This window comes from Triticum aestivum, chromosome 1D (assembly GCF_018294505.1).
Source record: "Triticum aestivum cultivar Chinese Spring chromosome 1D, IWGSC CS RefSeq v2.1, whole genome shotgun sequence".
Lineage (NCBI taxonomy): Eukaryota > Viridiplantae > Streptophyta > Magnoliopsida > Poales > Poaceae > Triticum > Triticum aestivum.
This window is the reverse complement of record NC_057796.1, coordinates 408,530,856-408,546,033: the sequence shown is the minus strand read 5'-3', so window position 1 is coordinate 408,546,033 and position 15,178 is coordinate 408,530,856.

Genomic DNA, 15,178 nt, shown 5'->3' with positions numbered 1-15,178 from the left:
ACTAACATATTGATCCAGTGCCCAGTGCCAGTTCCTGCTTGTTGCATGTTTTTTGTTTCGTAGAAAATCCATATCAAACGGAGTCCAAACGCGATAAAAACTTTCGGAGATTTTTTTAGGAATATATGTGATTTTTGGGAAAAAGAATCAACACGAGACGATGTCCGAGGGGTCCACGAGGCAGGGGGCATGCCCTGGACCCTTGTGGCCACCCTGTAAGGGGGTTGGTGCCCTTCTTCGGCCACAAAAATATCAGCCCAATCGGAGTTACGGATCTCCGGGAATTTAAGAAACAGTGAAAGGCCAGAATCCAGGAACGCAGAAACAGAAGGAAACAGAGAGAGAGATCCAATCTTGGAGGGGCTCCCACCCCTCCGCCGCCATGGAGGCCATGGACCAGAGGGGAAACCCTTCTCCCATCAAGGGGGAAGGTCAAGGAAGAAGAAGAAGAAGGAGGGGGGGGCTCTCTCCCCCTCTCTCCCAGTGGCACCGAAACAACGTCGGAGCCATCATCGTGACGACGATCTACACCAACAACTTCGCCGCCGTCATCACCAACTCTCTCCCCCTCTATGCAGCGGTGTAACACATCTTCTCACTGTTGTAATCTCTACTTAAACATGGTACTCAATGCTATATATTATTTCCCAATGATGTATGGCTATCCTATGATTTTTGAGTAGATATGTTTTGTCCTATGGGTTGATTGATGATCCTCATTGATTTGAGTTGCATGTTTTATTGTTGGTGCTGTCCTATGGTGCTCTCCGTGTCGCGCAAGCATGAGGGATCCCCACTGTAGGGTTTGCAACATGTTCATGGTTTGCTTATTGTCTGTGTTGCGTGAGTGATAGAAACACAAATACAGATAAGTGGGTTATGGCGTATGGGAATAAAGAAGACTTGATACTTTAATGCTATGGTTGGGTTTTACCTTAATGATCTTTAGTAGTTACAGATGTTTGCTAGAGTTCCAATCATAAGTGCATATGATCCAAGAAGATAAAGTATGTTAGCTTATGCCTCTCCCTCATATAAAATTGCAAAAATGATTACCGGTCTAGTTATCGATTGCCTAGGGACAAATAACTTTCTTGTGACAAAAAGCTCTCTACTAAAACTAACTTAGTTGTGTCTTTATCTAAACATCCCCTAGATTTTATTTACGTGCTCTTTATTATCTTGCAAACCTATCCTATCACACCTACAAAGTACTTCTAGCTTCATACTTGTTCTAAGCAAAGCGAACATTAAGTGCGCGTAGAGTTGTATCGGTGGTCGATAGAACTTGAAGGGAATACAAATCCTACCTTTAGCTCCTCGTTGGGTTCAACACTCTTATTTATCGAGAAAGGCTACAACTGATCCCCTATACTTGTGGGTTATCACCGCCCCCTCTATGTTTGGAAGCTGAAGTTGGTTGACCTTCAATTCTTAGTGGATAAGGTGGCAAACAGGATGACTACATAAGATGGTCAAAACATGACCACCATTGGGCGCACGGCCCTTGTCAAGTCGGTTCTCGCGTCCCAAATGATATACTTCGTTACACCTCTTGTCATACTGCCAAGCATCCTACGCTATGTCGACAAGCTTGAGAGGGCGTTCCTTTGGGCCGGCTCGGACAGAACAACCGGGGCCAAGTGCAAGGTGAATTGGGGTCTTGTGACTCGACCACTGATACGTCTCCAACGTATCTACTTTTCCTAACGCTTTTCCTCTTGTTTTGGACTCTAATTTGCAAGATTTGAATGAAACTAACCCCGGACTGATGCATTTTTTAGCAGAACTACCATGGTGTTGTTTTTGTGCAGAAATAAAAGTTCTCGGAATGGAATGAAACTTTGCGAGGAATATTTACCCAATAAAAGAGAATTTCTGGAGCCAAGAGCCACCTGAGGGGGTCACCTGGGTGGGCACAACCCACCAGGGTGCGCCTGGCACCCCAGGCGCGCCCAGGTGGGTTGTCCCCACCTGGTGGCCCTGCAGACCCTGAAACCGGCGCTATAAAATCCTATTTTTCCAGAAAAAATCAGGGAGAAAGAATTATCATGATCCATGAGACGGAGCCGCCGTCACCTCCTGTTTTTCATCGAGAGGCCGGATCTGGAGTCCGTTTGGGGCTCTGGAGAGGGGGGTCTTCGTTCTTCGTCATCACCAACCCTTCTCCATTGCCAATTCCATGATGCTCCCCACCAGGAGTGAGTAATTCCTTCGTAGGCTCGCTGGTCGGTGAGGAGTTGGATGAGATTCATCATGTAATCTAGTTAGTTTTGTTAGAGCCTGATCCCTAGTATCCACTCTGTTCTGAGATTGATGTTGCTATGACTTTGCCATGCTTAATGCTTGTCACTTTGGGCCTGGGTGCCATGATTTTAGATCTGGACCGTTTATGTTATCACCATTATATCTATGTTCTAGATCCGATCTTGCAAGTTATAGTCACCTACTACATGTTATGATCCGGACACCCCGGAGTGACAATAGTCGGGACCACTCCCGGTGATGACCGTAGTTTGAGGAGTTCATGTATTCACCGTGTGTTAATGCTTTGTTCCCGTTCTCTATTAAAAGGAGGCCTTAATATCCCTTAGTTTCCAATTGGACCCCGCTGCCACGGGAGGGTAGGACAAAAGATGTCATGCAAGTTCTTTCCATAAGCATGTATGACTATTTACGAAATGCATGCCTACATTATATTTATGAACTGGAGCTAGTGCCGTATAGCCCTAGGTTATGACTGTCACATGATGAATATCATCCAACAAATTACCGATCCAATGCCTACAAATTTATCTTATATTGTTCTTGCTAAGTTACTACTGCTACCGTTACTGTTGCACTTGCTACAAAACTACTGCTATCACTGTTACCGTTACCACTGCTGCTATTATTATCAAAACTGTCGTACTACTTTGCTACTAATCACTTTGCTGCAGATAATAAATCTCCAGGTGTGGTTGAATTGACAACTCAACTGCTAATACTTACAAATATTCTTTGGCTCCCCTTGTGTCGAATCTATAAATTTGGGTTGAATACTCTACCCTCGAAAACTGTTGCGATCCCCTATACATGTGGGTTATCAAGACCTTTTTCTGGCGCCATTGCCGAGGAGCATAGCTATATTTGTTGAGTCACTTGGGATTATTATCAATTTATCACTATGAAGAATCTGAAGGATGCTAAGACTAAGATTTATCCCTCTAAGACAAGGGGAGGTAAGGAACTGCCTTCTAGCTCTGCTTTAGATTTACCTTCTGTTATAAGTAAACTTGTAACACCACCACATGCTATCAATCCTGATGTGTCGCAAGCTATTGATGATGATACTTCTGCTGTGAATGATACTTATGATGATGCTAGTACCTTGCTTGATGATGATGATGTGCCACTAGGTGATTTTCTTGATGAACAAATTGCTAGAGTAAGACAACATGATGTTGTTGAAACTAATGATGAGCTTGAAACTGAAAATCTTGAAACACCTACTAGAACTAGCCCTCCTAGATATGAAATGCCTAAGGTACTGGAAGGTTATGTTATGAATGAGGAGACAACTAGAGATATTCTTGCTTGTAAGGATAGAGATGATCTAGAGAAATTATTATGCAAGTATAAAGAAAAATCTCTAAATGCTAGAATGCAATATGATCCTAAGTTTGCTACCTCACCTATATTTATTGATGATAAGGATTACGAATTCTCTATCAACCTAGAGTTAATTACTTTGGTTGAATCTGATCCTTTCCATGGTTATGAAACTGAAACTGTTGTGGCACATCTTACTAAGTTGAATGACATAGCTACCCTTTTTACTCATGATGAGAAAACTCGTTATTACTATATTCTCAAATTATTTCCGTTCTCATTAAAGGGTGATGCTAAAGCTTGGTACAATACTCTTGCTCCTGGTTGTGTGCGTAGTCCCCAGGATATGATTTATTACTTCTCCGAAAAATATTTTCCCGCTCATAAGAAACAAGCTGCCTTACAGGAAATATTTAACTATGTGCAAATTGAAGAAGAGAGTCTCCCACAAGCTTGGCGGAGGCTTTGCCAATTGCTTAATGCTTTGCTTGATCATCCTCTTAAGAAAAATGAAATACTTGATATCTTCTATAATGGACTAACCGATGCTTCTAGGGATTTCCTAGATAGTTGTGCTAGTTGTGTTTTCAGGGAACGAACTATTGGCCAAGCTGAAGAATTATTGAATAACATATTGAAAAATTATGATGATTGGACTCTTCCTGAACCACTACCTAAACCCACTCCAAAGAACAGGGGTATATTATATCTTAGTCCTAAAGATATGCAAGAGGCAAAGAAATCTATGAAGGAAAAAGGTCTCAAAGCTGAGGATGTCAAAAATTTACCTCCTATTGAAGAAATACATGGGCTTGATACACCACCACCTAAGGTGGTAGAGGTAAATGCTCTAATGAAATTCAATAACAATCCTCACAATATGCACCCTAGCCAATGCCTTTATGAGTTTGAAAACTATATTAGAAAACAAGATCACATCAATGCAAATGTTATGAAACAGTTGAAATACAATTCTGATATGATTGCTCGCTTGAGTGACTTGTTATTTAGAATCTCAAATGATGTTAGAGGTGTGGGAAAGCATGCTTCTATGGTTCAAACTCAGTTAGAACAAGTTGCTAAATCTCAAAGAGAGTTGTTAGATGAAATGAACAATAATATCAATGATTATGCTGTTAGAGTAATGACTAGAGGAGGTAGAATGACTCAGGAACCACTTTATCCCGAGGGACACCCAAAAAGAATTGAACAAGACTCTCAAAGAGTTTAACACTGATGCACGTAGTCCTTCTAAAAAGAAAAAGAAAAATGATAGGACTTTGCATGCCTCTAGTGAACCTGAAGTAGAGAAACCTCCCGATAATGACAATGAAGTTTCTATCTCTGATGCCGAAACTCAATCTGGTAGTGAACACTCACCTTCTGATAATGAAAAAGATAATAATGAGGTTCATGAAGACACTCAAACAAATAACAAAGAACCAGATAATGATGTTGAGATAGAACCTGAAGTTGATCTTGATAACCCACAACCCAAGAATAAAAGATATGATAAAAGAGACATTATTGCTAGAAAACACGGTAAAGAAAGAGAACCGTGGGTTCAAAAACCTATGCCCTTTCCACCTAATACAACTAAAAAGAAAGATGATGAAGAATTTGAACGCTTTGCTGAAATGCTGTGGCTAGTCTTTTTGCGTACTCGCTTGACTGATATCTTAAAAATGCCTCCTTATGCAAAATACATGAAAGACATCATCACCACCACCACCACCAACAACAACAAAGCCTTTAGTCCCAAACAAGTTGAGGTAGGCTAGAGGTGAAACCCATAAGATCTCGCAAGCAACTCATGGATCTGGCACATGGATAGCAAGCTTCCACGCACCCCTGTCCATAGCTAGCTCTTTGGCGATACTCCAATCATTCAGGTCAATCTTAACGGACTCCTCCCATGTCAAATTCGGTCTACCCCGCCCTCTCTTGACATTCTCCGCACGCTTTAGCCGTCCGCTATGCACTGGAGCTTCTGGAGGCCTGCGCTGAATATGCCCAAACCATCTCAGACGATGTTGGACAAGCTTCTCTTCAATTGGTGCTACCCCAGCTCTATCTCGTATATCATCATTCCGGACTCGATCCTTCCTCGTGTGACCACACATCCATCTCAACATACGCATCTCCGCCACACCTAACTGTTGAACATGTCGCCTTTTAGTCGGCCAACACTCAGCGCCATACAACATTGCGGGTCGAACCGCCATCCTGTATAACTTGCCTTTTAGCTTTTGTGGCACTCTCTTGTCACAGAGAATGACAGAAGCTTGGCGCCACTTCATCCATCCGGCTTTGATTCGATGGTTCACATCTTCATCAATACCCCCATCCCCCTGCAGCATTGACCCCAAATACCGAAAGGTGTCCTTCTGGGGAACCACCTGGCCATCAAGGCTAACCTCCTCCTCCTCACACCTAGTAGTACTGAAACCGCACATCATGTACTCGGTTTTAGTTCTACTAAGCCTAAACCCTTTCGATTCCAAGGTTTGTCTCCATAACTCTAACTTCCTATTTACCCCTGTCCGACTATCGTCAACGAGCACCACATCATCCGCAAAGAGCATACAACATGGATATCTCCTTGTATATCCCTTGTGACCTCATCCATCACCAATGCAAAAAGATAAGGGCTCAAAGCTGACCCCTGATGCAGTCCTATCTTAATCGGGAAGTCGTCAGTGTTGACATCACTTGTTCGAACACTTGTCACAACATTAGCATACATGTCCTTGATGAGGGTAATGTAGTTTGCTGGGACTTTGTGTTTCTCCAAGGACCACCACATGACATTCCGTGGTATCTTATCATAGGCCTTCTTCAAGTCAATGAACACCATATGCAAGTCCTTCTTTTGCTCCCTATATCTCTCCATAAGTTGTCGTACCAAGAAAATGGCTTCCATGGTCGACCTCCCAGGCATGAAACCAAACTGATTTTTGGTCACGCTTGTCATTCTTCTTAAGCGGTGCTCAATGAATCTCTCCCATAGCTTCATTGTATGGCTCATCAGCTTAGTTCCACGGTAATTAGTACAACTCTAAACATCCCCCTTGTTCTTGAAGATTGGTACTAATATACTCTGTCTCCATTCTTCTGGCATCTTGTTTGCCCGAAAAATGAGGTTGAAAAGCTTGGTTAGCCATACTATCGCTATGTCCCCGAGACCTTTCCACACCTCAATGGGGATACAATCAGGGCCCATCGCCTTGCCTCCTTTCATCCTTTTTAAAGCCTCCTTGACCTCAGACTCCTGGATTCGCCGCGCAAAATGCATGCTGGTCTCATCAAAGGAGCCGTCCAGTTCAATGGTAGAACTCTCATTCTCCCTATTGAACAGCTTGTCGAAGTACTCCCGCCATCTATGCTTAATCTCCTTGTCCTTCACCAAGAGTTGGCTTGCTCCGTCCTTGATGCATTTGACTTGGCCAATGTCCCTCGTCTTCCTCTCTCGGATCTTGGCCATCTTATAGATGTCCCTTTCGCCTTCCTTCGTGCCTAACCGTTGGTAGAGGTCCTCATATGCCCGACCCCTTGCTTCACGAACAGCTCGCTTTGCAGCCTTCTTCGCCATCTTGTACTTCTCTATATTGTCTGCACTCCTATCCAGGTATAGGCGTCTGAAGCAATCTTTCTTCTCTTTAATCGCCTTCTGGACATCACCATTCCACCACCAGGTATCCTTATCTTCACTTCTCCTTCCCCTGGACACTCCAAACTCCTCTGAGGCCACCTTACGAATGCAAGTCGCCATCTTCATCCACACATTGTCCGCATCCCCTCCTTCCTCCCAAGGGCCCTCCTTAATGACCCTCTCCTTGAACGCCTGAGCTACCTCCCCCTTGAGCTTCCACCACTTTGTTCTAGCGACTTTGGCACGCTTATCCCGCTGGACACGAATCCGAAAGCGAAAGTCAGCAACCACCAGCTTATGCTGGGGTACACCACTCTCTCCAGGTATCACCTTACAGTCTAGGCACACACGCCTATCTTCTCTTCTCGAGAGGATGAAATCAATCTGGCTAGAGTGTTGGCCACTACTAAAAGTCACCAGATGTGATTCTCTCTTTCTAAAGAGGGTGTTAGCTACAATCATGTTGTAGGCTAGAGCAAAGCTTAAGACATCTTCTCCTTCTTGATTCCTGATGCCATAGCCAAAGCCCCCATGCACCCCTTCAAAACCTGTGTTAGATGTACCCACGTGGCCATTGAGGTCTCCTACTATGAAGAGCTTCTCACCAATCGATACACTCCTAACCATGTCTTGCAGGCCTACCCAGAACTCCCCCTTGGTGTTCTCATTGTGGCCTACTTGCGGGGCATATGCACTGATAACATTGAGAACCAAGTCCTCAACTACCAGCTTGACTAGGATAATCCGGTCCCCACGTCTCTTGACGTCTACCACTCCATACTTGAGGCTCTTGTTGATCAAGATGCCTACGCCATTTTTGTTTGCAGCCGTCCCCGTGTACCACAGCTTGAAGCCGGTATCCTCCACCTCCTTCGCCTTCTGTCCTCTCCATTTGGTTTCTTGGATGCAAAGGATATCAACACCTCTCCTCACCGCTGCATCAACTAGCTCCCGAAGCTTCTCTGTCAGAGACCCTACATTCCAGCTACCTAAGCGAATCCTCCTAGGCTCGGCTAGCTTGCATACCCTTCGCACTCGTCGAGTCAAATGCGAAGACCCTTGCCCATTTTCCACTACATCCGGGCACCGATGTAGCGTGCCACTAAGGATGCGACGACCCGATCCTCGCTCACTTGCCACCGTATCTGGATCAAGATATGGCGCGCCACCTGGGGGATGACGGCCCGGCCCTTGCTCATTTTCCACCACACCCGGGTTCTGATGTGGCGCGTCGCTGAGAGGGTTATGCCCCAACGAAAATCTTTTGGGTTTCATCTCCATAAGAGTGGCTGAGTTTTTACGTTGGCTTGCCAAGCCTATCACAACCCTCCTCCTTTACCCGGGCTTAGGACCGGCTATGTTGAGACAACATAGGCGGAGTTATGAAAGACATCATCACCAATAAGAGAAAAATACCGGAAGCTGAAATCTCCACCATGCTTGCTAATTATACTTTTAAAGATGGAGTACCTAAAAAACTTGGAGATCCGGGAATACCAACTATACCTTGCTCCATCAAAAGAAATTATGTGAAAACTGCTTTATGTGATTTAGGAGCTGGTGTTAGTGTTATGCCTTTCTCTTTATATAAAAGACTTGATTTGAATAAACTCACACCTAATGAAATATCTTTGCAAATGGCTGACAAATCAACTGCCATACCTATCGGTATTTGTGAGGATGTGTGCCCGTTGTTGTTGTTGTTGCTAATGTTACTATTTTGACTGACTTTGTTATACTTGAGATGCCCGAGGACGACAACATGTCGATTATCCTTGGTAGACCCTTCTTGAATACTGCAGGGGCTGTTATTGATTGCAATAAAAGCAGGGTCACTTTTCATATCAATGGTAATGAGCATACGGTGCACTTTTCGAAGAAACAATTCCAAGTGAATGGTATTAATGTTATTGAAAAATCTTCGACAATCACTATTGGAAGTTTTCAACTACCTCTACCTACTGTTAAAAATAAATATGAAATGCTTATTGTTGGGGACATTCATATCCCCGTTGAGGTAACTTAGTGATTTACGGAAGTTCTTCGGTTTCATGCTAATCGAAAGTGGTTGTTAATAAGACTTGATCAACCTTATTAATGGATCATTTTTGAGAGGTATGAAGTTGATGAATTTATTAAGCACTACCTTTTGTCCCTACCTTTTGTTTTCTATTTTTTATTAAGTTAAATAAAATAAAATGCCATGTTTTGTCTGTTTTCTAATTTTTCCCGTGCAATAAAAAATGACCCAAAAATAAAAGTTCTCAGAATGATCTGAAAATTTAATACGATTTTTTTCTGAATATTCAAGAATTTTTGGTGCAAATAACATCAGAGGGAGGTGCACCAGGACCCCCAGGCGCGCCCTGGTGGGTTGTGGTCCCCGCGTGGGCCCCCTCACTTATCTCTTCATACCACATCATCTCCTACCTCCGAAAAAATCGCCATTGCTCTCTCTCTCTCTCTCTCTCTCTCGTGTTCTTGCTCTCAAACCCACGGATTTCAATCTCTTTGGTCAAAGCTCCATTTCCGAAACTGTTTCTGGGGATTGTTGCTTGGTATGTGACTCCACCTTTTGTCCAATTAGTTTTTGCTTTAGTGCTTTATATTGTGAATAATTAGCTACTCTTGGTGCTACTGTAGATGAGCTTGCATGTTGAATTCTTAGAGTTCTAAGTAGTTTGAATGCTTGCTATGGCCTCTATGTATCCCTATGAGTAGTTGCTATCAATTTTGTAAAGCTTAGTTGATAAATTTTTGTCACCCAAAAATTTTAAGAAAATTGTACGCGAATAAGATGAACCTCTTTGGAAGGAGGTCTTCAAAGAGGAGATCCTCGGAGGCATCTTCTAGTGAAAGTTCCGTTCGTCGGTCTTATGTTGAACCAAGTGAGAGTTCCATACGAGATGCCACCACCAAAACATGCTTATGGCCATCACTGCAAAAATATACACTTCAGTGATGATACGTGTTTGTCACAGTAGGTCAGGTTTTCTGTCATGCATGTACATCCATGACGATTTTATGACAGAATCAAGATAGTCATACCTGTGCTGTCGTAGAAGTGTTCCATGACAGTACCAAAATTATCATCACGGAAGTGTCCACTTCCATGATGATAAATCACGTGTCATAGAAGTGCTTTCGTCAAGGGTGACCGACACATGGCATCGACCGTAACGGGTCGCTGTTAAGCTATCGGGTCCGGTTTTGGATTCGATAACTCGTTAACAGCCACGACCAATGCTGATTTTCCACGTGTAAAATTCTCATTGGCTGACGAAACCACGTGTCAACTCCGCGTTGGGATAGGTTTCACTCATCCAATGGGCGAGATGCGCCTATGATATGTTGACACGTGGACCGGCCCAAAAGTGGCCCATAAAGGTTAAATGGGCTGGCCCAACTAAAGGCCCACAAGATTTAGCGGACCATAATGGCCGGCCCAGCTAAAGGCCCACAAGATTTTGCAGACCATAATGGGCCGGCCCAGCTAAAGGCCCAACATTCTCAGTTAAGGCCCATACAGCTAGTGTCAAATCGGCCCGTCAACGGCCCTTCCTAAACTTGTCATCATCGCGGCCCATGGTCACTTCTGGCCCGTTAACAGTCTGCTAAGTATTTGGGCCGAATTACGGCCCGGTGTGTTTCCGGCCTGTTAAAGGTCCTGCTTCATTTGGGCCCATTTATATGCCATTGAAACTTTTGGCCCATAAACGACCGTGAAGGATTTGGGTCATATTCGGCCATGTCTGACATTCGGCCTGTTAGAGGCCCACTATAGATTTGGGCCACTTCCAGCCTATTGTGACTTTCGGCTTATTAACGTCGGACGAAATCCATGGGCCATATGTGGCCTAACGTCACATCGGGCCTACTAGCGGCCCATATAAAAATGACACTAATCAAGCCCGACCAAACTTCTGGCCTGTTAAAGGCCCGTTTAGTAGGTCGGCGCATTTACGGCCCGTCTGAATTTCGGCCTGTGAACGATCCGCATTGTAAATGGGCCACCATTTCGGCCTGCTAAGACCAGTGGGTTATTTGGCACAATCAGGGCCCAATCTCACTTTTGGCCTATTAAAGGTCCATGTTTTTTATGGGCTCGAGATATTAACACCTGTAAACGGCCTATTGTTACTGAGGGCCCAAATTATGTTTAGGCCTGTTAAAGGCCCACTATGGGCACATGCCTACCAGAAAAATATGAAAGCTTATGCTGATTTAGGCCCAGATATTTTTGGGCTACATGCAAATTTCGGCCCATAATCGTTTTTGGCCCAATTGGAATGGGCCCGACGAATGTTGGCATGTTGGGCTCCTACGAAGCTTTCAGCCTAATACATTACTAAGATAAACCTACACTATACAAAAATAGCATCGTAATTACTACAGCCTTTGGCAGCATCATAAATGTTGTATCACAACAAAATAAATTCCAACCATACAACAAAAGGCCTGTTGGCATAAAGTTCACAGTCCTTGCAGATAAAAGCACCATCAGATGTATAGAAGCACAGATCATTCGACCTGAGTGCTAATATTTCAGGTTGTAGAATCTGATGGAGCAGCACGATCTTCCCCTTTTTCCGCCATTGCTCTTGAACAACGAAGCAAATGTCTGATAGTCTGGTTTCAAAACCATTCATATCTTGACGACATTTGTCAACCACTATTCTTGTTTCCGAAATGACGTCCATTAGGGATTGGACTTTTTCTGGAGCACAGATATATCACTCTGTCTAGCCGGAAGATTTTGTTCTGTTGGCGATTTGGACGAGGTTACCTTGACAACCAACCCAGAATTACGCAGGAAGGTGCTTTTTGCACGTTAGTGGAGAGATACTGACGCACTGCAACAAGAGGTGACATTGTGCCTTTGGTAGCCTCGTCACCTTCAGGTGGTTGTGGCTGTTCAATCATTTGTTCCATAGCTTGTTGAAAGTTTGAACTTGTAGATTAGTGTACCAGATAAGTTACTAATGAGACAAAAACAAACAAAGTAGGTTTCACCTTTATACATAACTTATTTTGGTGAACTACTGTAATACATTAGCATGTATTGTAGTGCCAACTACATAATAAAATCACTTTCGGAACATATGTCCATATAGCATGCCTAATGTATTGTCTATTTCCTCACATTCATTGACATCTAAGGATAAACAGACATGGTTTAAAGTAGCATGAACATAGTATGACATCATTCTTATCATGGGCAAACAGATATAAAACAAACAGGCTATTGCATCATTGTGTGCGCACGTGAACATCTCAACTAGATTACAAATCAAGACCAAAAGAATATCCTTCATCTCTTTTAAACCATGTAAGGTGAAATGATACTTTAAGACAACTGTGTATAAAAGTGAACAGAGTAACTGACACTGGCTGCAAACCAAGTAGTTAAATGAACACATCACAGTACCAATAAGTTAAAAGGCAGGAGGAGTAAGGACTTACAACAACGGCTTGAACTGGTGTGCTCTTGCCCTTCATCTTGCTGGTGTGGCAATCCTTGAAGATTTGCACTGCATTCGGTTCAGGTTCTTTTTGGTCCGCACGGGCTTTCCTTTGTATTTGGAACAAGTCAATATAGATACGATAAAGGCACAAAAAAAGAAGGAAGTAGCAGCTATTTACAAGAGCCTCGCTGTGTGCAATATAGCTATGAGATCCTGTTGTCTGTTGGAATTTCACTTTAGAACGGTTGGTCTTGTTCTTCAAACAGTTAGCCTAGAAGAAGATACACTTGTAAGGTACATACATAAATACAAGTTCAATATGTGGTCTGATCAAATACATATACCCTACCTGATACTTTGGATCAGACCAGTGTTTAACAAGGGATGTCCAGTCTTCATCTGTAATATATTCCACTGGAGATGTTTGGGCGATTTCATTGTTAGCCTTGCCTTCAAAGTGAGATTTTCTAAGGTGGTACCGATACTGTCGCAGAGTAGACTGAAAAACATGAGTGCATGCTTATTTAGTTGCATCATCTTTCGGATCCAACTTGAACCTCATCTGTTGAAAAAAGAATGTGAGTCTTATTAGGAGGAAGCTAGAAAGTATGGGAGAGAGCAAGACAATATTACAAATTGCGATGAATAACATTACTTACGGATAAATGGTGAAGGAAGGTGTTAAACTGGGTTTTGTCTTTCTCATTCCTGTACTGGATCCACGTTGGGAGGATACGTGCATGACACCTAATGGCAAGGGCTGCCTCTGATACTAACTTGGCTGACTCTGTAGCATCACGTGGCCTTTTTAAACCTGCCTCAAAATGGATCTCCATTCTTCCTCCTTTAGATTTTGTTAATCTGTCAAGCATTATCCCTGATGTCTGTTTCCGCTTGCGCCGTGGTGCTAGTTCAACAACGAATATGGAAAGTGTTAGTGCACATCAAACTGTGAGAGTACATATAAAGGAGCATGCAACTGCAACTTGACTCGGTCAGGTACCGTCTTGGTGTTGATGCTCATGAGGTTCATCTGATCTTGCCAAGTCCTGTTGTGTCAGCAGTGCTTCGGAAGTAGTGTTAGGTGTGAAGGCAGCTTGGGAACTGGCCAGTTTCGGAGCAAACGAACGAGTAACTCGTTGAGATGCTGGTACAGTTGAAGTGGATGTTGCAGCTGGTGGAGCAGGTGATACCGTGTTTGTAGATTTAGCTGATGGACTTGGACCTTCTACTGCACTATAAGTTACCAGCATAATCTCGAGGGCAGATCCTTTTCCGTTTCACCCGACGAGTAACACCATTCCCTACTATATTCTTTTCATTGCTCTTTTTTGACTTTGCCATGTCAAGCCGTACCCACAACACAAAAGAATAAAATCACTCTTCAGAACTCATTGATTCATGATACAGACAAGCAATACTTTGATGCAAGACAACCGTATGAGGATGGAATATGTAAGAAAAGTAGGACGGCATGACATATTCACAGCTACGATGTGTAAACTAAGTAGAAGGATTTTCAAGAAAATAGAAGTAATGCAAGCTAGACACCATATGAAAGGTGCAACCAATATCACTCTGCCAAGTTAAAAGTGTCTTGTCATAAGTGGCATTTCAAAAATTAGAAGCAGTACAACGTAGAAATCAATGGAAGATGCAACCACTATCAAACTACCATGTTAAAAGCGTCCTATCATGAGTGACTGATGCGGGATACACAACAACAGTACTTTGATGTAAGAACATGGTATGATAGATAGATGCAGTGTATTCTAGACACAGAAAGGCATGTCATATGCACATGTATATTGTATAAACTCAGCAGGTGCAATTTAATCAAAATAGAAGAAATACATGCTAGACAACATATGCAACATGAAACCAATTATCACACTGTCAACTTAGAGCAAGCACCTGCGATGGTGGAGTACGGGAGATGAACTCATCATGTAGACTTGGGACTTCAACTTCATTAGCAGTAGCTGTGGCAAATCTAGAGAGTCTCTGTTTGCGACGGTCCGGAGGACCACCAACATCCCCTAACTTACTGTTTTCCTTCCTATTTTCTGATATTGCCTTATGAAGTCAAAACCACAAGAAGATGAATAAAATTAGCTCTGCATAACTGCTTGATGCATGATATAGACGAACACTACTTTGATGTAAGGCAAGCGCAGGATAGGAGGATGGAATATATACAAAAAAGACAGCATTGCATATTCACATGTACGATAGGAGGATGGAATATGTATGAAAAACAGTAAGCAGAAGGCATTTCAACAGAATTAGAAGAAATGAAAGCTAGGGACCATATGAACATGCAACCAATATAACTCTATCAGGTAAAAAGTGTCTCGTCGTAAGTGCCATTTCAAGAAATTAGAAGCAGTACAAGCTAGAAGACAATGCAAGATGCAACCTACATCACATTCCCAAGTTAAATGTGTCTTATGGGTAAGTGATCGTTGCA